We start from the raw sequence: 25,230 nt of genomic DNA, 5'->3' as shown, positions 1-25,230 counted from the left end.
TAACAACTTATTAAATTTCCCTTTTTAAAAGCCATTCTGTTTCTGGTATATTGCATTCTGGCAGCTAGCAAACTAGAACACTCAAATTAAATGATAAAATAATGGCACATTCTAAGTGGTTTGTATAATAGATATACCATTTGAATCAGCATCTGTGAGAGTACATAGTAGCAAAGACTGATCAATTTAACATACTAGCAGAATATTGTGTCAGGTTTTCATTTAGTAAACTAAAGTAGATAAAATATTTTGCCTGTAAGCAAAAATATCTAACTTCTCAAATACTAAAAATAAAGAGATTTATTAATGTTATCCTGGGTGGAGCCTCTTTCTCCCTCTCTGTCTCTTTTTTTCTTACATAAACCCTGCTTTCTTCTTCAAAAGTTTTCCCTACCTCTTTGCACTCACTCTTTACACTTATGTTGTACTACTAATTAGCGAGTTTTTCCTTCTGTTCTGTATATGTTTCTCACCATTCTGTGTCTGTTTATTAATAATTTCTGTTTCTTCATAAATGCAGCTTATCATGGTCCCTCTTGGAAGTGAGGCTAGAACATAACTCCCACCCACCCACACACCCTTTGCACTATTCATTCTTTCATGTCCAGCTCCTACTTTTAAACATGTGTATTAGTTAGGGTTCTCTAGAGAAACAGAACCAACAGGGAACACTTGCAAATATAACATGAAAATGTCTCACGTGACCGTAGGAACGCAGAGTCCAAAATCCACAGGGCAGGCTGCGAAGCCGATGACTCCAATGGATGGCCTGGACGAACTCCACAGGAGAGGCTCACCAGCCAAAGCAGGAATGCAACCTGTCTCCTCTGAGTCCTCCTTAAAAGGCTTCCCATGATTGGATTTAGCATCACTAATTGCAGAAGATACTCCCCTTTGGCTGATTACAAATGGAATCAGCTGTGGATGTAGCTGACGTGATCATGACCTAATCCTATGAAATGTCCTCATTGCAACAGACAGGCCAGCGCTTGTCCAATCAGATGAACAGGTACCACGACTTGGCCAAGTTGACACCTGTCCCTAACCATGACAACATGTTATTTTATTCAGGTTTCCCAGTTTAAATTCATGAGCACAAGAAAATAAGTCACCCAACTTAAAGTTTGTGTTAGTCTGTAACGGTTGCTCTAAGTCATTTCAAGTTCTGGTCCAATCAGCTTCATCGGCAGACATCACGATGCACTGTGTATATGCAAGAGTCCTCAGGTAAGAGATTTTGGTGGATTGGGATGAGGTATTGACAGGAGAGATGTAGGAAAGTAGAGCCTTACCTGTTGCAGTAGACGTAAACCTGGCTGCACTTGCCACTGGATTGAAAGTAGGGAGGTTATAAAAGAAACTCCCAGTTTTCTTATGTTAGTAACCAAGCCTATGGCAATGCCCACAACTGAAAGCTTAGTTACATATCAGTTTTTTTAGGTGGGGGTGGAGGGGGATGGGAGATATTGAAATATAGAGTTCTGTTTTAAGCTTCTTAAATTTTAGCTCCTCTTTAACATCCAAATATCCTTCCAAGCAATTAGAAATCCCAGTAGCTATCCTAGACAGTCCTTTCAAATCATAAGAAGGAATAATAAGGGAGAGCTAGAAAAAATAAGTGCAAAAATAAGCTATAAGGGACTCTTGAATTTATAAAGAATGAACATAGGAAAGCAAATTGAGGATAAGTGCTTATTGAAATTTTCAAGGAAGCCAAGAATGAAAAGAAGAAGGGAGCTAGCTATGACCCAAGCTCCCAAAATTTACCATAAAATGGGAATAGAATCGTCTTCATTGGATTTAATATGGAGATAGCTGATGGCTATATGTTGATTTTGGAGAAATGAGGTTGTAAATGAGGTTGGAGAATGTTGAAGGTGAAGCAGAGGAGAGAAACTGGAGACAATATAAGACAGGGGAATAAGTAGTTGTATGAAGAACTAGGAAAAGATCTTTCAAGGAGATGGAACAAGCAATACATATTAAAGTCTTGTGATGGGGGAAAAATAGTTGGATATATGATCAAAGGATAAAAACACACCAATCAGCTGGAATATAAAGAATTAAATGAAACATGGTAAGAGATGACATCTTACAGGTAGACAATGGCTAGGCCACTGTTTGACAGTCTAAAGGAATATAATTTTCCTTCTAATTTAAATGTGAAGCTATTGGCAGATTTAAAGCATGGGCATATTACAATGCCATTTATCTTTTACTTAGAGCAAGTCAGCTGTTTTGTTGACATTGGCTTATAGGGGTTCAGAGTGAATGGCAAGATCCAATTAAGAAACTATTGATGTTGTATAGAAAGAGATGATGATGGCTTGGCATGGTAATGAAAAGGTTGAGACCTTGACTCTATTCAATATATATCTGAATAATTTTAAAGACCTAATGATGATTGCATGTACTAGAGAATGATCATAATTGTACGTAAACCCTAGGTTTTGTTACTGGGTAACTAGACTGTGGGTGAGGCCCTTATCTAAGGAGGGAAAGACTGGAGGAGAAAAAATTGGCAAACGTGGTAAGTTTTTATCAAATAGATTAGGAAATTTATAAAATCAAAAAGACTGGGTAGGATATATTCCAGAGACCAAATGGAGGGAAGTGAAGTAGGAGGTCGGGGAAAGAAGGAGAAAACGTCACAGTGTCATTGCAGGAAAATTAGAATATAACTTACTAGACCACTCAATTAAACTGCTGGGGTGGGCATATAGTGATTTAAGGTAAGTGAAGTTCAATTTTAAACAGGGTCAGCATGGGACATACTTGTATTCCAGTTCACATATGAAAAAAGATTATATATTTATGCTAAATGGTTGAAGTTTTCTTAGTTATTTAGGATGGTAGAAAAGAGACAAGGATTAGACTTAGTATGAAGGGAGTGACTATGCTGATGGACCATAGGAACCAGGGTGGAGAAAGGGGTAAGCAAGTTTAGTGGCAATGTGGGACAGTGCAATTCAGGGCAGTAAATTGATTGGAAGCCTCAGTTAAATGTTCAATGATTATACCAGTAAATTTACAAGAACTAGGAGGCTGGAAAAAGAGGAGACAGTGATTAATGAATAAAATGTTTGAAGTAAGTTTTCAAAATGTATAAACTGATGATCAAAAAATAACTCTAACCTTAGGAACTGTTTTTATTTGTTTCAGTTAACCTAATCTACAAGTCACTTATTTTAATTATTTAGATTATTCTCTTCTGCTTAACACAATTCTAACAAATCCCTTTTTCCCATAAATCTGTTTATTTTATCTTAACTGATATTACCCTGATGTAATTTGGATGCAAGTTGTATCCTAATGTATGACCAAGGGAATAAAATATAAATTTTGTATAAAAAAATAAATGTGAAAAGAGCAAAGAATTGAGGAGAAAGGGTGTTAGATAATAAAATGGATTCTGAAGTCATTGAGAGCTATGATGGATACAGGAGTGAACAAGAAGGCAAAGCCAATATTCAAATTATCCATGGATAAATGAGAATAAAAGGGATTCTATGGGTGACAGGATAGAAAGAGGATTGTATTGTTAAATAATAGAAGCTTCAAAATGACAGGGGTTGTTAGCTTTATATTCCAATTCCTGTCTCTAAAATAAATGGATTAGAGAGAGCAATGATTCCATTTGAGTTTGCAGATATACCTGTGGACCTATTTAGGGAATATCCTCATGACACTATAGAAAGTAAGTCAAATGATGTTCAAAACAAAACAAAAAAACGTACATAGCTTTTTAACATGGAAAGGGAAATCAAGGTGAACAATAGTCATAGAATATTAGGACAACAGACTAAGAAAGATTAGGGACTATATAAAACACCATAAGGAAGCTCGTCTTAGGGACAGAGAATGAGAAAGTAGGCTTAAACTTCAAGAAGGAATGACAGTATGTACACATACAGTCAATTCTACTCATTGTTTAAAGAAGATGAAAAAATGGTTTATTGTTTTGAAAACAAACATTAGGCATGGTGGTAAATTGACTTGGAGTATTAACTGCTTACTAGCCTGCACAGTGGAGTAGGGGCAAACAAGGAGCTTAATCATAAAATAAATGGAAATGAATAAAACCAAACATAAAATTGAATTGGAGCTACGGTTGTGCTAGTTTGAAGCTGTTATGAATCCCAGAAAAGCCCTTTAATCCTAGCTCAATATCACTTAGGGTGGAACATTTTGTTAGATTGTTTCCATGGAGATTGGCACACTCAATTGTGAGCATGACCTTCTTATTAGAAGGTGATGTGACTCTGCCCATTCAAAAAGGGTCTTGATTAGTTTACTAGAGTCTTGTAAAAGGGGAAAACTTTTGGAGAGAGCTCAGAGCTGACAGAGAGAAAGACATTTTTGTGATGAAGAAAGAAAATGCCCCTGGCGAAGCTGTTTGAAACAAAAAGCCAGAAGACCACCAAACACCAGTCATGTGTCTTCTCAGCTGACAGAGGTGTTCCAGACCCATTGGCCTTACTTGGGTCAAGGTATCTTTCCCTTGATGTCTTACTTTGGACAATTATATGGCCTTAACAATGTAAACTTGTAACCTAATAAATTACCTTTATAAAAGCCAATCCATTTCTGGTATATTGCATTTATGGCAGCATAAACAAACCAAAACAGATTTTGGTACCAGAGAAGTCAAGTATGCAGTTTGCAAATACAAAACATGTTGGAATGGCTTTTAAATGGATAAGAGGAAGATTCTGGAAAAAATGTGAGGAGCTTGATAGAGAAGCCTAGATTTCTTTGAAGAGACTGTTGGTTAATATGTGGACTATTAAGTTACTTCCAATGAGGCTATAGACAGAAATGAGGTATTTATTGTTGCAAACTGGAATGAAGGTGACCCTTGTTTTCAAGTGGCAGAGAATTTAGCAAAATTGTGTTCTGACGCTAGATGGAAGTCAGAATTTAAAGGTGAGGCCCAAGATACTTAGCTGAGGAAGTTTGGTACAAATAAACAGAAATTAATGGTCTGGAAAATTCTAAGCTTCCAGAAAGGGAGATCCCAGTGGTTAGTGCCCTACATGAGGATTTAACAAAATATGGAAGCAGTCAGTCATGTCAAGACAAGCTAGGATTAGAGATGGAGTTGTCCAGAAAGGATTTCTGGAAAGTCCTATTGCCTGATGGCTTTGATCCCTATGTGCTACATGGAAAATCAACTATTTTTTGTGGGATCTCTATAAATGGACCACTGCTAGTCTGGATTAAAAGGACATATTGAAGGAAAAATGACTTCAAAGGCAGATCCATGGAAGCTGAGGTCTGAGGCCAAGAAATTTATGGCCAGGAGAGCGGACCCACTCATTCACATGGGATGAAAGCACTGAAAGCAGAAGGTGGGTCTTCCATCTCAATGTTCAGGAATAGTTTTAGTGCCCTAGGCTTTGGAGAGGGTGGGGCATATAATCTGGGGATGGGGGGAGCCTGGCAATTGCCCCATTGTTCTGAGGGGGTTGAGCATGTGCCCCAGAGATGGCAGAGAGCCCAGATACTGCTCCAATGCTTGGAGAGGGTGGAGCAGAGAGAAAGTTGGTCCACTGAGGGTGTCCCAAAGTTGCAGCCTTCATCCCAGTGTTTGCAGAGAGCAGAGTCCCTGCATAAGCCCTCAGAGAAGATGGGACCGCCCCTCTCTGAAACCCGAAAGATATGTAAGTCATTCCATAAATGACTTTCAGACTCTGAATTTTAATGGAGTTTGCCCTGAAAATTTTAGGAACTGTTTGGAACCTTTGATCCTGATTTCCTTTCAGTTTATCCATGTGGTAGTGGGAACATATAGCCTACTACTGTCCTTCTTTTGTATATTGGAAGCAAAAAACTTCTTGCCAAGTTTTACAGGTCAAAGCTAGAGAGAATTTTTTTGCCTTAGAAGAGACCATGCCTGTAATTGACTTTGAAGAGATTTTGTACTGTTTCTGACTTTGTATTGTATTTGTATTGTCACTGAAATGGTTAAGGCTTTTGTGATATTTTGATGGAATGAGTGTATTTTGTATGTGGAAAGAACATGTCTTTTGGGGGTCCAGAGGAATGTACTAATTTGAAACTTTATGTACCCTAGAAAGGCAATGTCTTTTAAACCAGATTGCGTATTATTTAGGATGGAACCTTTGATTAGATTGTTTGCATGGAGGTTGACCCACTCAATTATGGGTGTGACCTATTGATCAGATTACTACCATGGAGATATGCACACCCAATTGTGGATGTGACCTTTTGATTAGGTGGAGTGTGATTCTGCCCATTCAAGGTGAGTCTTGATTAGTTTACTAGAATCCTTTAAAAGGGGAAATAATTTGGAGAGAGTTCAGAAAATGCAGGGGCAAGTTGTTTGAAACCAGAAGTCAAAGAACTAGCAGACACAAACTATGTGCTTTCCCAGCTGACAGACATGTTCCAGACCCACTAGCCTTTCTTGAGTCAAGGTATCTTTCCCTAGATGCCTTAGTTTGGACATTTTTATGGTCTTAGAAATGTAAACTTGTCACTTAATAAGTCCCTTTTATAAAAGCCAACCCATTTCTGGTATATTGCCTTTCTGATAGCATTAACAAACTGAAACATGTGTCAGATGGTAAACTCTTAAACTGCATTAAAGTAAAAAAATCAAATATATGACAATTCACATCAACTCAGTGGAAAAAAGCATGGGATGGTTAAGTACATACCAAATAAATGCAAATAAATGTAAGGTTAGCAACTCAATTATCCAATATAGTGGAAAGGAGATACAAAAGCCTTTAAAGTGAAAGCCAGGAGGATATTACTAATTAGATTTCTACACCCTAAAAAAACAAGCAAACAAAAAAACAAATCAATCATAAATCTTAATGAACAAAAACTAATAATATTGAAGTAATAGAAAACAAAACTCTGAATCTACAAAGATGAGGTTATAAAATGACCTCATGTAATGTCATAAAAATGACAATCCTAATGGGTAATTTTGATCTACATCTTTCAGAGGAGATTATAAAGTCAATTGAAAAATGAATTGTGGGCTTTAACTAGCATGATAAAGTACCCTTACTAAGTAACATTTTCAAAGATATTCACTGAATGATCTACTAGAAGTACACTAATTCCTGAACTAGGATGAGTTTACAATGAGAGGAAATTCATTACTCTCCGGGGGATATAAATTGCCAAAACATATTCAGTAATCTGAAAATTAACATACCCACTTTTAGTCTAAAAAATTCCATTTCCAAGATTCTATCTAATAATAAAATTCCTCATGTGTGTCAATATATTAATGTAATCACCATATGAAATGGAAGCTAATGTAAAATCTTGGAGGGATAAGTTTAAAATGTTATTGAAAACTATGCAGCCAATAAAAATAATTAAAAGCACATGATGATTCTCATTTGGGAAAATTGTTTTTGGGAGAGTTTCAAAATATTTTCAGGAAAAATAAAACATATTTAGGATCAATAAAATATTATGTTTGTTTTCATTTAAAAAACAATTTAGTGTGTGTTTTGATAGAATGTTTGAATAAAAATAAATAATAGGGGGAACAAATGTTAAAATAAATTTAGATTGAAATTCTAGTGATCAATGAAAGGGAGGGGTAAGGGGTATGAAATGTATGAATTTTTTCTGTTGTTTTTTTATTTCTTTTTCTGAATTGATGCAAATGTTCTAAGAAATGATCATGATAATGAATATGCAATTATGTGATAATATAGTGAATTACTGATTATATATGTAGAATGGAATGATCCTATGTTAAGAATGTGATTATTGTTATATTTTTTAAAAGTTTTAAGAATTAATAAAAAATAAATAAATAATTTTTTTTAGAATGCATAGAGCCATCTTAAACATTCAGTTCATAGAAATTCAATTGGAGATAATAAGTAGAAGACTTTGTAACTGTAGAGGTCATAGATAGACAAGATAAAGGCTGCAGAATGATAATTGTTACTTACCCCACCTCTAAAAGCTGTACCTAATAAGTATTCATGAACTATTCATCCAAACATTAACTTAATGCCCACTTTACAGAGAATCAGGGTCCTTTTCAAGCAATCTTCAAGACCAAGATTTTAAGACATACCTCCTGTAAAGATTCTTATTCTTATTTTAAAGAATAAGTCTGTAACAATGCAGGAGAAAGCAAAGTGGGGCTCTCAGTAAAAGAAAAAACAGTTACATGATGATTCATTTTCTAAACTTCACAAGCTGCATCTTTAGAATGTGTACCAATTCCTTGAGTTACACTCACAATGCCTCTTTTTGCTCAAGTTGGAAAACATATTATTCATCTAAAGTATAAAATTTCCATATAAAAGTGAAAATATGATGGGTTTCCTTCTTTTGCAAAGGAAGAACACTCTTAATTGCACATCAATAGGTAAAGATAAATATTACTTAAAAAGTTTTGTGTTATAAATTTAGTTTTAACTTCAAGAAAACTAGAAATCTGATATAAAAATGAAATTATTAAAAATTTAATGATGGAATATGGATAATTAAAATATAGTGCTATAAAATAATAAAAAGTTAAAAGATAAAAATATAATAATAACTCACAATTCCTATTGATTTTGAGCTGCCAAGCAGAGTTATTAGGGGTTTCACATAAATCAAGTTATTTACTCCCCATGTTCCCCATGAAGAAACTAAGACACACAGACAGAGACTTAGTAGCTAGCTCAAAGTCATGTACCTTATGATGAGAAAGAAAGTATACGAATTGTCTGGTTGGAAACATCATGGAGTATGATAAACATATTAGTTGAGTTTAGATTAAAAAAATTGGAAATTTTTGTAATAAATGGTTAGAAAGTATATAACAGTTAAAAAAGAAGCACCTGTGCTAATAACAATAGCAGATAAAATATCACGCAAGAGAATGTACAGAGAAAAAGGACAATGAGTGATATTTCAAAGCAATAAATTTTAAGAGCCACAAATAAGATATAATCTCCATCAACTTTTTTTAATGGTACAACTTTATTTTTTAGGAAATTAAGCAATTTATGGTGCATGAAGATAATACTGTTCCTTATTAAATTTTTCATTAAAATATTTCCCTTCACAGATCTATTGAGGTTAGTTTGCCTTTGTTAGATTTTTATATAAACTGTAATCTTGTCCATAGTAAAAAATCTGGACAAAATTATTAAAACATAACTAAAACATCTCCTCAGTAAAGAGATCAAAACACATCATATTTAATATTAACTGAATATAATGAAATGATACTGAACATAAGGAACCATGTAATATATAATCAATATCAATATAATCTTGTCATTTACATTATTTTATACTATTATATTATGTTTTGAGAGGGTGGATCCAAGAAAAAGGTAGTCTCCCCAATTTTCTCCAAGTTTTCAAACTCCATACCTACGTTTGGACAGAGCAAAGTCACTGAGTAGGACGCTGGAAAGGGTGATACTGCTGCTTTCTAAAGCCCCAAGGATAAATGACTCTCAGACTTTGAAATCCAATGGAGCTTTCCCTGCAATTTTTCATAGCTGTTGGGTTCTGGTGACCCCTGTTTATCTTTTGATTTCTCCCTGTGGAAATGGGAACATGTATACTATAACTGTCCCTCCTTTGTATGTTGACATCAAATAGTTTATTCTAAGTTTTACAGGTCCCAGCTAGAGGAGAATTTTGCTTTAAGATCTATGATGCCTGTAGCTGACTTTGATGAGATTTTGTGCTGGTTTTACTTTGTATTGTATTTGTATTGTTGAAGAAATGGTTTAAGGCTTTGTGATATTGTGATGGAGTGAATGAATTTTGTATATGGAAAAAACATGTCTGTTTGCCAGTTTGAAAGTATTATGTATTCCTGAAAAGCCATGTTTAATCCTGGTAAAATCTTGTGGGAGGAGCAGTCATTTCTCTTCATCCTAATTCAATATTGTAGGACAGAAACTTTTAATTAGTTTATCACTACAGAGATGTTATAGACCCAGGTGTGGGTATGACCTTTGATTAGATGGAGATGTGACTTTACCCATTTCAGGTGACTCTTCATTAGTTTACTAGAGTCTTTAAAAGGGGAAATATTTTAGTGAAACCTCAGAAATGATGGAGGTGACAGAACTTCAGAGCAGGGTTGACACAGATGCTGACACTTAGAGAACAGAGACACAGACGATTGGAGATGCTTGGAGCCCAGCAGACATTGCCATGAGATGTTAAGCAAGTCACAACCTGGGACAGCCAAGGGAAGCCAAGTGATGGAAACCACCTGAAGAAGCAGACTGAGGAGCCCCCACAACAGCAAAAGCTGAAAGCCACAGATCTCAGTAGCAAGGAACCAACAGATGCAAGCCATGTGACCCCCCAGGTGACAGAGGTGTTCCTGATCCATCACCCTTCCTTGAATTAAGTTATCTTCTCCTGGTTGCCTTAGTATAGACATTTTTATAGGCTTAGAACTGAAAACTTTTAACTTATTAAATCCCCCCTTTTAAAAGCCATTCCATTTCAGGTATATCATATTCCAGCAGCTTGCAAACTAACACAGTTATTATTGTAAAATATTAGTAAAAAGAAAAAAAAGTGAAAGCCTGAATTACTGGTAGAGAATTTGAGGAGAAAGCATCTAAAATGAAGGATAGAAATGAAAAATAAGACATAAAGAATTCCCTCAATGGGATCATTAGTACAATTGGATTAACTGCCATAAGTCTCAATGAAATGAAGATAGGTCAATAAAATTTATGAGAACTAAAACCCAAAAAGAATGAAGAGAAAAAAATGACAGATATCCAAGAAATTTATGAAAATATCAAACACTCAAATATACATATATTGAACTTTAAAAAATAATCTATGTTAAAAAGGGACAGAAAAATATTTGAAATTAAAATGGCTGAAAATTTTTGAAAAATAAAGTAAGCATCATAGATGCAAGGAACATATAGAGCCACAAGTAAGATAAATAAACATAAAGAAACATACCCGATTATCAATAATTATAACCCTACTAATGATAATATTGTATATAAACTGACTAAACATTCCAATTAAGAGACAAGAATTAGAGTGATATCATCAACAAGGCAAAGTAAGATATACCATGAAAAATCTCCCATGAGATTTAATTTTAAAAAATACAAAACCCACGTGCAAATGGCTAAAAAGCACATGAAAAGATGCTTAACATCACTCTCCATTAGGGAAATATAAATCAAAACCACAAGGAGATACCATTTCACACCAAATAGAATGGCTACTATTTTTTAAAAAATGGAAAATTACAAGTGTTAGAGAGAATGTAGAGAAATAGGAGCACTCATTCATTCCTAGTGAGATTGTAAAATGGTGCAGTTACTGTGAAAGACAGTTTTGTGGTTCCTCAGAAATCTAAGTATAGAATTACTATATGAACTGCAGCCCCACTTCTTCTGTATATACCCAGAAGAAATGAAAGCAAGTACTCCAAAAGACATTTTCCTACTGATGCCTATGGTGGCATTATTCACAATTACCAAAAGATGGAAGCAACCCCAGTGTCCATAAACCAATGAATGGATGAACAAAATGTGATAAAATACATATGCTGGATTATTATTCAGCTGTAAAATTGAAGTCCTGATGCACATGACAATGTGGATTAATCTTGAGAATATTTGCTGAGTAAAATAAGCCAGGTACAAAATGAGAAATATTATATGATCTCACTGATATAAACTAATTATAATAATCAAAGTGATAGAGATAGGATCTAAAATATAGGTAAACAAGGGATAAATTGGGGGTAGACAGTGGGAGCTGATGCTTAATTTGTATAAATTTCTATTTAGATTGATTGTTTAGTTTTAGAAATGGATAGCAGTAATGGCAGTACATTATTGTCAGTATAAGTAGCAGTACTGAATTATGTACGTGAATGGTTGAAAGAGGAAATTTTGGATCATGCATGTTACTAGAATGGAAGTTAGAAGAAAAAACATGGGACTGTTTTTTGTATATAATACTGTATATAATACAGTAAATCCTGTTGCAGAAAATGTGATTAATTGTACTTCTATAAGAATGTTCTTTCATGAATAATAACAAATATGTGTTATTAATACAAGGTGTTAATAATGGCAATTTTACATAGGAAAACACACAAAATGTATACTATGGACTATAGCTAACAGTGCTACTTCAGTATTCTTTCATCATTTGTAACAAAGGTACTACACTAATGCAAAGTGTCAACCATATGGGATATATGTGGTTTTAACATGAGTTTTCCATAAATATACAACCTCTATATTAAAAAAGTATAACAATAAAAAAAACATTATGCTGGTGAAAGAACTCGCACACAAGCTCCTACATATTGTATCATTCCATTTATGTAAAATGTAAATATAAATAAATTCATAGGGACAGAAACATAAAAGTGGTTACGTAGGGCTGGGGAAGGATAAGGGGATTTAGATTTGACTACTTGTGGTATAGGCTTTTTCTTTTTAGAATAATTATAATCTTCTAAAATAGATCATAGTGATTCATGCACAACTATGTGATATATGATAATCCATTGATTGTACACTTTGATGATAGAGCATATGGTTTATGAATATATCTCAATAAATCTGACCAAGAAAAATAATGTGTCAAAAAAGGGAAAATGATAATTAAATTGGAGAATGAAACAGGACCAAAATATGTCTCTAAAATAAACCTACTTTAAAAATAAAGTCATGTTTAGGTGTAAAGTAAAAATTAGAAAATCAATATACTCTGCAAATACTAATCCAAAGTTTTAAAAATTGAACGTCTTTATTAGTACAGACAAACTAGATCTATAGATAAACAATATTTTTACTAGGAATGAGGAAGGGATTTATATAAAATGTTTGTTTCTTATTGCTGCTGGATCAAATTACCACAAACAACACCTTAAGCAATAAATCCATTATCTTAGGTTTCTGGAGGTTAGAAATCTCACTTGGCTAAAATCAAGGTGTTGGTAGACTGTGTTCCCTCTCTGGGGCTGGGGAAGGATTTGCTCTTTGACTGTTCCTCCTCAGAGTCTGTAGGCATTCCTTGACTCATGAATATTAGCCATCTTCAAAACCAAAGGTTGGAACGGTATCATTCCAAGCTGTGCTTCTGGCATCATATCTCCTTCTGTCCCTTTCCTGCCTCCTTTTTTCCCTTATATGAATGCTTGTGACTACATTGGGGCCACCCAGATATTTCAGAATATGCTCCCAATCTTAATCACATCGGCAATGTCCCTTTGCTGTGTAATATAGCATAGTCACAGGTCTGGGGGGTTAATTAAGATGTGGATACTTTAGGGGACACTTATTCTGCCTGAAAAAATAATAAAGGGATAAATTAACTAAAAGCATTTCACATCATTAATCTGCATGCAATTAATAACAGCTTCAAAATGCATAAAGCAAAATTGATGCAACAGCAAATAGAAAAGGAAGAGTTTTATAAAGTTGGATATTTCAACATCCTTATCTAGTAATTGACAAAATGAAAATCACATATATATATCTATATATATGATATGAAACATACTACAAGCTGCCTTCATTTAATGGTGTTTATATAAAATTCCACATACAAAAAAATACATTCTTCCCAAGTGTATGGGGTCATTCACCAAGACAGAGCATATTCTAGGCTAGTAATCAAAACTTGCATATTTGCATTTTAAAATATTAAAAATTAAATTAAATAAGAAATCAGTATCAAAATGATATCTGGAAAATGCCCAAATATGTGGAAATAAAGCAACATATTTCCAAATAACCTAGGAATGGAAGAAGATATCACAGGGGAAACTACAAAACATTTTGGATTGAATGAAAATTCAAACCTTATATATCAAAATTCATAGGATTCAATTAACACTGGGTCTAGGGGTACTTTAAACCATAAATATTTACATTAGACAAAAAGAAAGTGTCCAATTAGTTATCAATGTTTCCAACTAGGAATCAAGATAAAGGTAAGAAAACTGAAACCAAAACAAGCAGAAATCAGAGAAATAGAAAACAAAGTAATAGTTGATACAATCAATGACCAAATACCAAAGGTGTGTCCTTAAAATAATCAATGAATACGATAAATGCCTAACCACATTGATTAGAAAAAGAAGGAAGGCATAAATTTCCAATGCTTGGAACAAAAGAGGAGACAACATTACAAACTGTATAAATATTAAAGGATATTAAAAAAGATATTAAGACAGCATTATGTCATTAAACTTGATAAATTTGTTATATGAAAATATTTCTGTAGAGACAACAATTATCAAAGCTCACTCAAGAACATGCAGAAAACCTAAATAAGATGATACCTAATAAATACATTCTATTTGTTTTAAAAAACTTTCAACATCATGAAGTCTGAGTGCTAGAGTCCGAGATATCAGTATGAACTTCTTCTTAAAATGTAAATATTTATGTATGTATGCATGTGTGCATTTATGGATACAGATAAATATAAATGTGTACATATATATGGGTTAATCTACAAACTTAATGTTTCCTAACACTTTATCTTGAGATCTTAAAAGAAAAAACACCCTGGGAACAAAAAACATATCTAGCACACCCAGATTTTGGTTTCTAAATGCCATTTTCCAATAAAAGTAGCCACCTCTCCTTGAAAAAATATGAGGAATTATATAAAATTACACTGGAGCATGTTGCAATTCCAGAAAGGAAGGAACTGCTAAAAGAAAAATTAAAAAACTCTAGGGCTGTCCAAGTAACACAGAAGTCAACCTCAAAGAGCTCCCAATGACTTTAGCTAGAATAACTTAAGAAAAAGATAATAATGAGCATTGAATTATAACCAAAAAAATAAAATAAATCTCCATTAGCACATAGTGATATAAATAAATGCTTTCATAAATAATTAAATAGGGAAGTATGGACAATTTATCCTTACAGAAGAATTCCAAATTAACAAATGGAGAATGAATGAGGAAAATAGGAAACAATCGCTAGACTAGAATACCACATTAATAACTGTTTTAGTTGAGATCCATTTATGAATAGTAAAATTAGAGAGTGCACCTTCAAAGAGCAAAAGGAGGAGATTTTTATATCTACAAGATATAACCCCCGAAATATTTATTCATTTCTATGAATGTCTCACATATACCCACAAATTATTTCTATTGCTAATGAATGGGAAAGGGAAAGGGGAAAAATGTAACTTTACAGGGGAAAATGCTGGCATAAACAATTTATCCAAGTGATCAGGGCTAACATCTCCACTAACAAGTCATATACATTCTGTATTCCCTCATAAAATGTGATTAGAAAAGCATTTTAATTCTGAAGTATTCTTAAATATTCACAAGATCCATCTAATCATGAGAAAGCATCAGACAAACACAAAATAAGTCATGCTCTACAAAATAGATACCTAGTAGTCTTCAAGACTGTCAAGTTTATAAAAAACAAAGAAATATGAACTGACACAGATTAAAGAATGCTAAAAAAATATGGTATCTAAAAAGACTGTGGTGTCCTGAGTTGGACCCTTGGAAGGTGTGCTGGTTTGAAAGGAAGTGTGCCCCCTAAGAAAAGCCATGTTTTGATATAAATCCCATTTCTTAAAGGTAGAATACTCCCTATTCAATACTGTATATTTGAAACTGTAATGAGATCATCTCCCTAGGTGATGTGATTTAGTCAAGAATGGTTGTTTAACTGGATTAGGGGATGACATGTCTCCACCCATTTGACTGGGTCTTGATTGGTTTATTGGAGTCCTATAAAAGAGGAAACATTTTGGAGACAGAGACTCAGAGAGGGCAGAGAATGCTGCAGCACCATGAAGCAGAATCCACCAGCCACTGACCTTTGGAGATGAAGAAGGAAAACGCCTCCCGGGGAGCTTCATGAAATAGGAAGCCAGGAGAGAAAGCTAGCAGATGACACCATATTTGCCATGTGCTCTTCCAGCTGAGAGAGAAGTCCTGACTGTGTTTGCCATGTGCCTTCTCACTTGAGAGAGAAACCCTGAACTTCATTGGCCTTCTTGAACCAAGGTATCTTTCCCTGGATGCCTTTGATTGGACATTTCCATAGACTTGTTTTAATTGGGACATTTTCTCAGCCTCAGAACTGTAAACTAACAACTCATTAAATTCCCCTTGTCAAAAGCCATTCTGTTTCTGGTATATTGCATTCCGGCAGCTAGCAAACTAGAACAGAAGGATACAGGACATTAAGGAGAATTTGGTTTAATCTGAGTAGAGTCTGCAGATTAGTTCATAGTATCCCGCCAAAGTGAATTTCTTAGTTTTGAGAATTGCATTATGGTTATGTAGGATGTTAACATAAGGAGATTCTGAGTGAAGGGCATATGGAATTTTCTGTACTGGCTTTGCAATTCTTCAAATAGCATAAACTTACTTCATGGTAGGAAGTTTGTAAAAAAATTTCCACCAAGAGCAAAAGCTAAGAACAAACATTTGTTTCAATAGTGAATCTCATCAATATTTAAGGAAGAAATGGTACAAATTCTATACAAACTTTTTAAGAAATTAGAAAACAAAGTAATACTCTCCAACTTATTTCATGGGGTCATCATTACTCTAAGACCAAAATCAAATAAGACACTGTAAATGTAGAAAATTACTCATTGAAAACCTTAATGAACATAGACATTTAGCTTTTTAACAAAATCTTAGTGAATCCACCAATATATGAAAGAAAAGTACAATATTCCTTGGCCAAGTTGGTTTATTCCCAAGCATGCAACGTTGGTACATCATTAAAAAAAAAATCAAATAATGTAATTCACCATTTTGTTAGACTGAAAATGAAAACCATATGATCCTCAAAATAGATGCAAAAGATCAATAGGAAAAAATATTTATTCATTGTAAAGATAATGACAAAGTAGGTAGGAATAGAAAGGAATTGCCTTAATGGGAGAAAAGGCACCTACAAATAACCTACAGCTAAAATGAAAGTTGTATTTTTGAACTATATATAATGCCTCCTTTTTTTTCTCTCTAGTTGCAATATCCTTTATCTCTATCGCCGACTGATTCCCCATTTTTGTTACTGATGTTTTCCCTCAAGTGACACAATTTTAACAAAATTAACAAAGAGTATAGATTCTGTACAGTTGAAATCACATTACTTGATTATGCCTTGAAAAATACAATCATACCATAAAAAGGCTAGTTACTCCATTCAATTCTGAGAAATTATATTTAAGTTAAATTTATTATATTTCTCAGAAGGGAACTGATAAAAAAACTATTGTCTGAAGTTGATAATTTAATAAATAGAGGTGTTAATTTATTAAGCAGAATTGACTTTTGAATATGCTGTTTAGCTTTTTTTTTTAAGAGAATTTGTATATTTACAGAACAATCATGAATAAACTACAAGATTTGCATACACCACCCCAAAACAAAACATTCTACATTGGTGTAAAACATTTGATACAATTGATGATAGCATATTCTTATAATTGTGTTTTTAATTAAAGTCAATGGTTTAACATAGGGTTCACTGTTTGTGTACTGCAGTTTCATGGATTTTCTTAAAAAATGTATTCTGTTACCAAATATGCAATATAAAATTTCCCCTTTTAATCTTATCCAGATGTTTATATTTCAATGTTGTTAATGCATTCACAACGTTGTGCCACCATCACCATCATCCATCACTGAAATAGTTTCCTCATCTCAAATAGAAACCCTGTCCATTTTAAACCTTAACTTCCCATTCCCTATTTCAACCCTGTCCCAGGGTAACCCATATTCTAGGAACTGACTCTATGAGTTTGCTTATTCTAATTGTTTCAAATCAGTAAGAACATACAATATCTGTCCTTTTATACCTGGCTTATTTCACTAAGCATGATTTCGTCAAGTTTCATCCATGTTGCCACATGTATCAGGACTCCATCCTTTTTTATGGCTGAATAATATTTTACTGTATGTATACACCACACTTTATTTATCCACATATCAGTTGGTGGACACTTGGATTGTTTTCATCTTTTGGCCATTGTGAATGTGCCACTATGAACATTGATGTGCAAATATCTGGTCGAGTCCCTGCTTTCTATTCTTTTGGTTATAGACCTAATAGTGACATCACCAGTTCATATGGTAGTTCTTTACTTAGCGCTCTGGAGAATGTAAAACTGTCTCCCACAGTAGCTGCAACATTTTACATTACTGCCAGCAATGAATGTCTTCCTATTTCTCTGCATCCTCTCCAACACTTCTTATTGTTCTTTTCTTGATAGTGGCCATGCTAATGGGTGCCAAATAGTATCTCATTGAGGTTTTGATTTGCATTTTCCTGATGGCTGATGATGCTGAGCATCTCTTCATGTTATTTCTGGTCATTTTTATGTCTTCTTTGGAAAGAAGTCTGTTCAAGTCTTTTGACCATTTTTTTTTAATTGTGTTGTTTCTCTTTTTGTTGTTTAGTTGAAGGATATCTTCATATATTATGGATATTAAACCTTTATTTGATAGATGGTTTCAAGCATATTCTCCCATGTATAGGTTATCGTTTTACTTTCAAGATAATGACTTTTGAAGTATAAAAGCTTTTAATTTTCAAGAGATCCTATTTAACTATTTTCTTTCATTGCTTGTGTTTTTGGGGTTTAGAGTCTATGAAAACATTACCTAATACAAGGTACTAAAGGCACTTCCTTAAGTTTTCTTCCAATAGTTTCATTGTATTGGAATTAAGGTCATTGGTCCATTTTGAATTGATTTTTGTATGTGGTGTGAGGTAGGGTCCACCTTCTTCTGCAAATGGAAATCCTATTTCCCCAGCACCATTTGTTGGAGAGTGTTGATTTGGGGGCTCTCAATTCTATTCCATTGATATGTCTGTCCCTGTGCCAGTACCATGCTGTTTTGATTACTGAGACTTTGTAATAAATTTTAAGATTGAGAAGTCTGAGTCCTCTAGCTTCATTCTTTTGCAGGATGGCTGTAACTATTCAGGACCACTTACACTTCCATATAAATTTGATGATTGGGCTTTTCCATTTCTGCAAAGAAGGTTGTTCAAGTTTGGTTTGGGATTGCATTGAATCTATAAATTGTTTTGAGTAGTATTGACATTTTAATGATATTTAGTATTCCAATCCATGAAAACACAATGTACTTCTATTTATATAGATCCTCTTTAAATTTTTAGCAATGTTTTGTAGTTTTCTGTGCACAAGCGCTTTATGTCCTTGGCTAGATATATTCCTAGATATTTGATTCTTTTAGTTGCTAAAGTGAATAGAATTTTTTTTCTTGATATTGCCTTCTAATTGTTTATTGCTTATGTATAGAAACAATACTGGTTTATGGGTGTTTTCTTGTACTCCATCACTTTGCTGAATTTATTTATTATCTCTTGGAGCCTGGTCATGGATTTTTCAGGATTTTCTGCATGTAGGATCATATCATCTGCAAACAAGGAATACTGTACTTCTTCCTTTCCAATGTGAAAAAAATTTATTTCCTTTACTTACCTAATTGCTCTGGCAAGAACTGCCTGTATTATGTTGAATAACAGTGGTGACTGGGGATTCCTGCCTAGTTCCTGATCTCAGAGGGAAAGCTTCCAGTCTTTCACCACTAAATAGGATGATAGCTGTGAGCTTCTTATATATGCTTTTTATCATGTTGACAAAATTTCCTTCTATTCCTACGTTTTTTTATCAAGAATGGGTGCTGGATTTTGTCAAAGTCTTTTTTCTGCATCTATTGAGATGATCATGTGGTTTTTAGCCTTTATTCTGCTCATGTGATGTTTTACATCATTTTCTTGTGTTGAATCACACTTGCATAACTGGGATAAATCCTACTTGATCATTGTGTATCATTCTTCTAATATGTTATTGTATGTGGTTTGCTCGTATTTTGTTGAGAAATTTTGCATCACTCTTCATAAGAATTATTGCCCTAGTTTTGTTTTCCTATAGTATCTATCTGGCTTTTGTATGAGGGTGATGTAGGCCTCGTAAAAATGAGTTCAGGAGTGGGCCCTCCTCTTCAATTTTTCAGAAGAGTTCGAGCAATTTTGGAGTTAAGTCTTTCTGGAATATTTGTTAGAATTCTCCTGTGAAGTCATTTGGTCTTTGGTTTCCTTTGTTGGAGTTTTCTTTTGACTGACTCCATTGCTTTAATAGTAATTTTTTTGTTGATTTTTATATTTCTTCTTGAGTCAATGCAGGTAGTTTGTGTGTTTCTAGGTATTTGTCCATTTCACTTAGGTTATCTAATTTATTGGTTTGCAATTATTCATAAAACAATCTTATAGTCCTTTATATTACTGTAGGATTAGTAGCGGTGCCCCCTCCCTTCACTTTCTGATTTTCATTATTTGTATCCTCTCCTTTTTTTTTTTCTGTCCATCCAGCTGAAGGTTTGCTTATCTTATTGATCTTTACAAAACACAAACTTTGGTTTTATTAATTTTCTCATTTTTTATTTTGTTTTTCTATTTCATTTGTATCTGCTCTGATCTTTGCTACTACCTTCTATGCACTCACTTTGAGCTTAATTTGTTCTTCTTTATACAGTTCCCACAGTTTTGAGTTCAGGTCTCTTATTTGAAGTCTTTCTTCTTTTTTAATGTAAGAATTTAGAGCTATAAATTTCCCTATCAGCATTTCCTTCACAGCAACCTCTAAATTTTGGTATATTGTATTCCCATTTTCATTTGCATCAAGATATTTTTGTTTCCTCTTTAACCCATTGGTTGCTTAAGAGTATGTTATTTAATTTTCCACATATATATGAATTTTCCATTCTGTTATTGATTTCTAGCTTCATTCTTTTTAGTTGGAGAATTTACATTGTGTGGTTTCAATGTATATTTTTGAATTTATTGAAATTTGTTTTGTGACCCAATAGACAGTATATACTGGAGAATGATCTATATGGACTTGAGTAGAATGTGTACTCTGTTTTCACCAGGTGCAGTGTTCCATATTTGTCTGTTAGATCTCATCGGTTTAGTGTACCATTCAAGTCTGTTATTTGCTTACTGATCTGACTAGATATTCTTTCCATTATTGAGACTGGTATGGTAGATTTTCCTACTATTCATGTAAAATGTTAATTTCTCTTTTCAAATCTGTCAGTATTTGCTTCATATATTTTGAGACTCTACTGCTAGGCATATATATATTTGTAAATGTTATATTGTCTTGTTGAATTTCTCTTGAAACTCTCCTGGAAATTTTTCATTTCAGTGATTGTGATCTATAAATTTTGTTTGGTTCCTTTTCAAGATATCTATCTCTTTACTTGGACTTTCATATCACTGATCATTTGTTTTCCTAATATCCTCTAGCTCTACCTGTGTATTTTCCTTCATCTCCTTGAACATTTTCAGTGTCATTTTTTTAAAGGTTTTGTTTGGTATGTCCACATTATTGTTTTCATCATTGATGTTTTGGAGCTCTTATGGACAATCTTTGGATAGGCCATCATTTCCTGTGTCTTTATCTTGTACTCTTTTGCTACACAACATGCATTTTAATATTTAAAATGTTGACTCTGGGATTTAGTCCACATGATGTCTAGTTCTTGGTTTGTAACCAGCTTGTGATAAGAGATTTTCCTGAGCTTCAGATTTCCTATGAAGTCTAAAGTATTGCCTACTTGCCTAAGACAATGCAGTATGCAGGGTTTTCCCTTCCTTTCAGGGTCTCTGTCTTGTCCAGAGCTATAGCTTATGAGTTATTTAGGAGTTCCTCTGTTTGCAGGAGTGTGGTTATTCCCTCTATTTCCCTCTCCTGGGTGTTTGAAGCTGGCAAGTCTTTGTTCCGGACTGTCTGCTTCTACATTGTTATTTGCTTTTTTTTTCATTATCACATGCAGCTTTTTCCTGGAGGGCATATTCTGGGAGGAGTTTCACCCCAGAGAAGACTTTGCCATGTCAGTCTTTCCCAGCTAAAGCAGAGTCAGGGTCCCATGAAGGGGCACAAACTAGCTGCAAATTGCCCAGGGGAGGGGATCAGGAAGGGCTCCTAGACCTTCTCCAATGAATCCCCAAAGATTTCCTGGCCTACACAACAAATGCAGCCCTCCAGGTAACTGTCCCCACAGCCTTGAGGAAGCATTGCATCTTTAAATCTCCACCTCCTTTGCCCTTGTCCTGAAACAGTGGTATCAATGGCTGCCACTGCCTTTGTGTGGGGGGGGGGGGTTGAAACAATGGATTATATTCCTTTCTGTAACCAACAGCTAACCAGGGGCCGTGCAACAACGCAGCTTACTCTGAGAGTTAACAAATGAGTGCAGATGGCCCCTACATGGAGAGAGCAATTTAATGTTCTTTAACAGAACTTTTCAGCCTCTTCCTCTGCTGCTCCCTGGATGCTCTACAGTGTTTTTCTGGCCTCTGCAGTTTCAAAATAGTTATATCAGATAGTTTCTGCCTGTTTCATAGTTGTTTTGGTGGAAAGTCTGAATCCTGAAGCTCCCTTCTCCACCACCTTTCCTGGAAGGACTTTGCCTGTAGCTCTTACATTGTTTGAAACAATTAGAGACAAACACCCAAGCATGCATAGATACACACACAGGATTGATTTTTCATGATGAATAGAAAAGAGAAAACATGTAGAAGGAGGATTATAATATTGAATAAATTAAATATAATTTAGCATTCTTTTTTGTAGTGTTTAGATTATCCTTTATCCCACTGAAAATAATACAATTACTGTTTTTGTTTTCAAAAGTTGTGTTGTGTACTCTGTGTGTATATGTGTTTGTGCATTTCCTAATGGATCTAATTCTCTCAAATTTCATTAAGATTCTGACAAGGTAAAGATTGTCAATTCATGGATATAAACAATGTTTAAAACACTTAAATTCTTTCTATGCTCTTTGGTGGCTTATGAACTACATTTGCCAGACACATGATAAAGTATCTGGAGTTGCGTTTTATTATCTGTATGACAAAGACGTGATTACATCTTTAAATCAGGCAATATGTTGCTGCGCGTAATTAATGTTAATTTTAATTTAAAATGCTTTAATTTTTTAATTTAATGCTTTAGTTTTAATTAAAAATGCATGAATGTGTCATTTTTACTATGAGCTCTTATATATTCTAATAGGTATTCTCTGCTAATAGTCTATATATCCTGTTAGGAGTAAAATAATGTTTATGTAAATCTGTTTGCCTGGAGAGATTCATTATTTCCTTAGATAGATTAAAATAGAATTTAGGACATATTTTAATCTTAATAATTAAGTTCTTTTTTTCTTAACAATTCTTCCTATTAGTCATTCTTACAATATAAATTTCAACATATATGCAGATGGACCATTATTTTTAACAGAAACATTTAATAGCCTTTGAACTACTGGGTAGTTCAGGTTTTTTTCAAAAGTTTAAAAGTCTTTTTTGAGAAATAACATTTTGATACAGGACAAAGAATTTTACAATCATTAAAAGACATACTACTAGTACTCCGCAACAGCTGATATGGAGGCTAGGCGGGCTGCTGTTCTCCGGGTGAAGAGACAGCACAGCGCGGAGCCTGCGGAGGCTCTTGTCCTCGCCTGTAAACGGCTTCGGACCGGCGGAATCGAGTCGGCGGCCCAGGGGACGTCCCCTAAGGAGCTTGCGAACGCAGCGGAGAATAATGTCTTCCAGCTGGTGGCCACCGTGCGCTCCCAGGAGGAACCAGTCCAGCCCCTCGTGGGGGCCGCCCTTCGTCCATCCGGGAACATCCAGCAACGCATCCGCCAAGGCCTCCGCGACCGCCCGGCAGATGCGGCAGGAGGGCCGCTACCTAGTGGTCTCCAACAACAGATCCTCGGGGACCTCTTCGTGTAACCCGGACTCCCAGGATGTGCAGAAGAACCCAGAAGCCGCCGGGGACGCAGGCTTCCAGCTCTTCGACCTGGTCCACGAGGAGGGTGACCCAGAGGCCGCCGCCGCTGGCTCCTGCAGAACATCTGACCCAGATGTGATCCTCTGCAATTCCACAGAGTTGATACGTGAGCGTTTGACAGTATCTGAGGATGAACCAGGAATTGGGCACCAGGAGGGGCAGAAGTTTGATGGCTATGTTTATGATATTTACTACTTGGAGATGGCCACTCCAGGATGGATTGAGAACATCCTCTCTCTGCAGCCCTGCAGCCAGGAGTGGGAGTTGGTAAATGATGATCAGCAACCAGAGCAAATGTATGAAGATGACGAGAACAGTGAGAATAATTGGCGCAATGAGTACCCAGATGAGGAGCAGAGCAGTGACAGAGATGAAGATTCCAGAGGATCTGATGAATATGACAGCCTTAGTGAGGAGGAAAGAGTCATCAGCAGACCACAGATATGGAGCAAATACCCTTTGGAAGTACAGAAGGAGTTTGGTTATGACAGCTCCCATGATCTGGATTCAGACTGATGGCCCTGTGAAATCCATGAGGTCAAGCATTTGAGACTACAGCATCAGCTGCCCTGGTGATATGACATCCTCTCAGGTTTCCTAGCTTAATGTATGGGAAGGAAAATATATCCAACAGCACCATTTCATCACAGCGAAGCTTGCACTAAGGGAGTGAGATTTTACTAGCAGCAAGGCTCTTTTGCCTGATTCCAGAAGTGAGGCTACAGTCTGGAAAAAAAAAGCCATAAAACTGAACCTTCCTTTAGCTTCAAGTGGCCCAGGCATATTTCCTGGTGATTAGATGTTTTCCCATTCTCCTTTGATGCTGAAGCCAGTACGTGGAGGAGGGGCTTCTGACTTTGATCAGCGGTAAGGTTTGGTTCTCCCATAGACAGAATCTGGAAGGACTATGGTGGATCCCTCATAGTAGTATATAAGGATAAAAAACAATTGTCTTTTACCTTTCTGCTTCCTGATAACTAATAATGATTATTAAGATTGCTGTCTTTCTTTGGCAGTGGTGCCAAGGAATAAAGTATGTGTGAATGTGATGTTCTGTATTTAGTAAATACTGACTTTAAAGATAAGAGCAAACAATTTTCTTAAACATTTAAACCTATTAAAATCTGGAAATCTTAAAAAAAAAAAAAGACATACTACTACTTATCAGAAAGTCTCTTAGAAGGTCTAAATATTTTGTTTTCTGTAGGAAAGGCAACTATTATCATGCTCCATATCACACAAAGAAATATAATTTGCATTTTTTTCCTCTTTCATATAATAAGGAATACCCACAGTACCCTGGGTTCCTTCTTAAATACTGTAGCGTCTGCTTCCAAATACTGTAGAATACTTCTCTTTTTTAAA

The 25,230-nt window shown here is 34.9% G+C and overlaps 1 pseudogene; it reads left to right on the top strand.

Moving 5' to 3' along the window:
* Positions 1 to 23,453: 23,453 nt before the first annotated feature.
* Positions 23,454 to 24,546, top strand: LOC143646144 (putative RNA polymerase II nuclear localization protein SLC7A6OS pseudogene; annotated as a pseudogene).
* Positions 24,547 to 25,230: the final 684 nt, after the last annotated feature.

The sequence above is a fragment of the Tamandua tetradactyla genome, chromosome 9 (assembly GCF_023851605.1).
Source record: "Tamandua tetradactyla isolate mTamTet1 chromosome 9, mTamTet1.pri, whole genome shotgun sequence".
NCBI lineage: Eukaryota > Metazoa > Chordata > Mammalia > Pilosa > Myrmecophagidae > Tamandua > Tamandua tetradactyla.
Note: the sequence above shows the minus strand (reverse complement) of the source record. Positions and strands in the feature narration are given on the sequence as shown.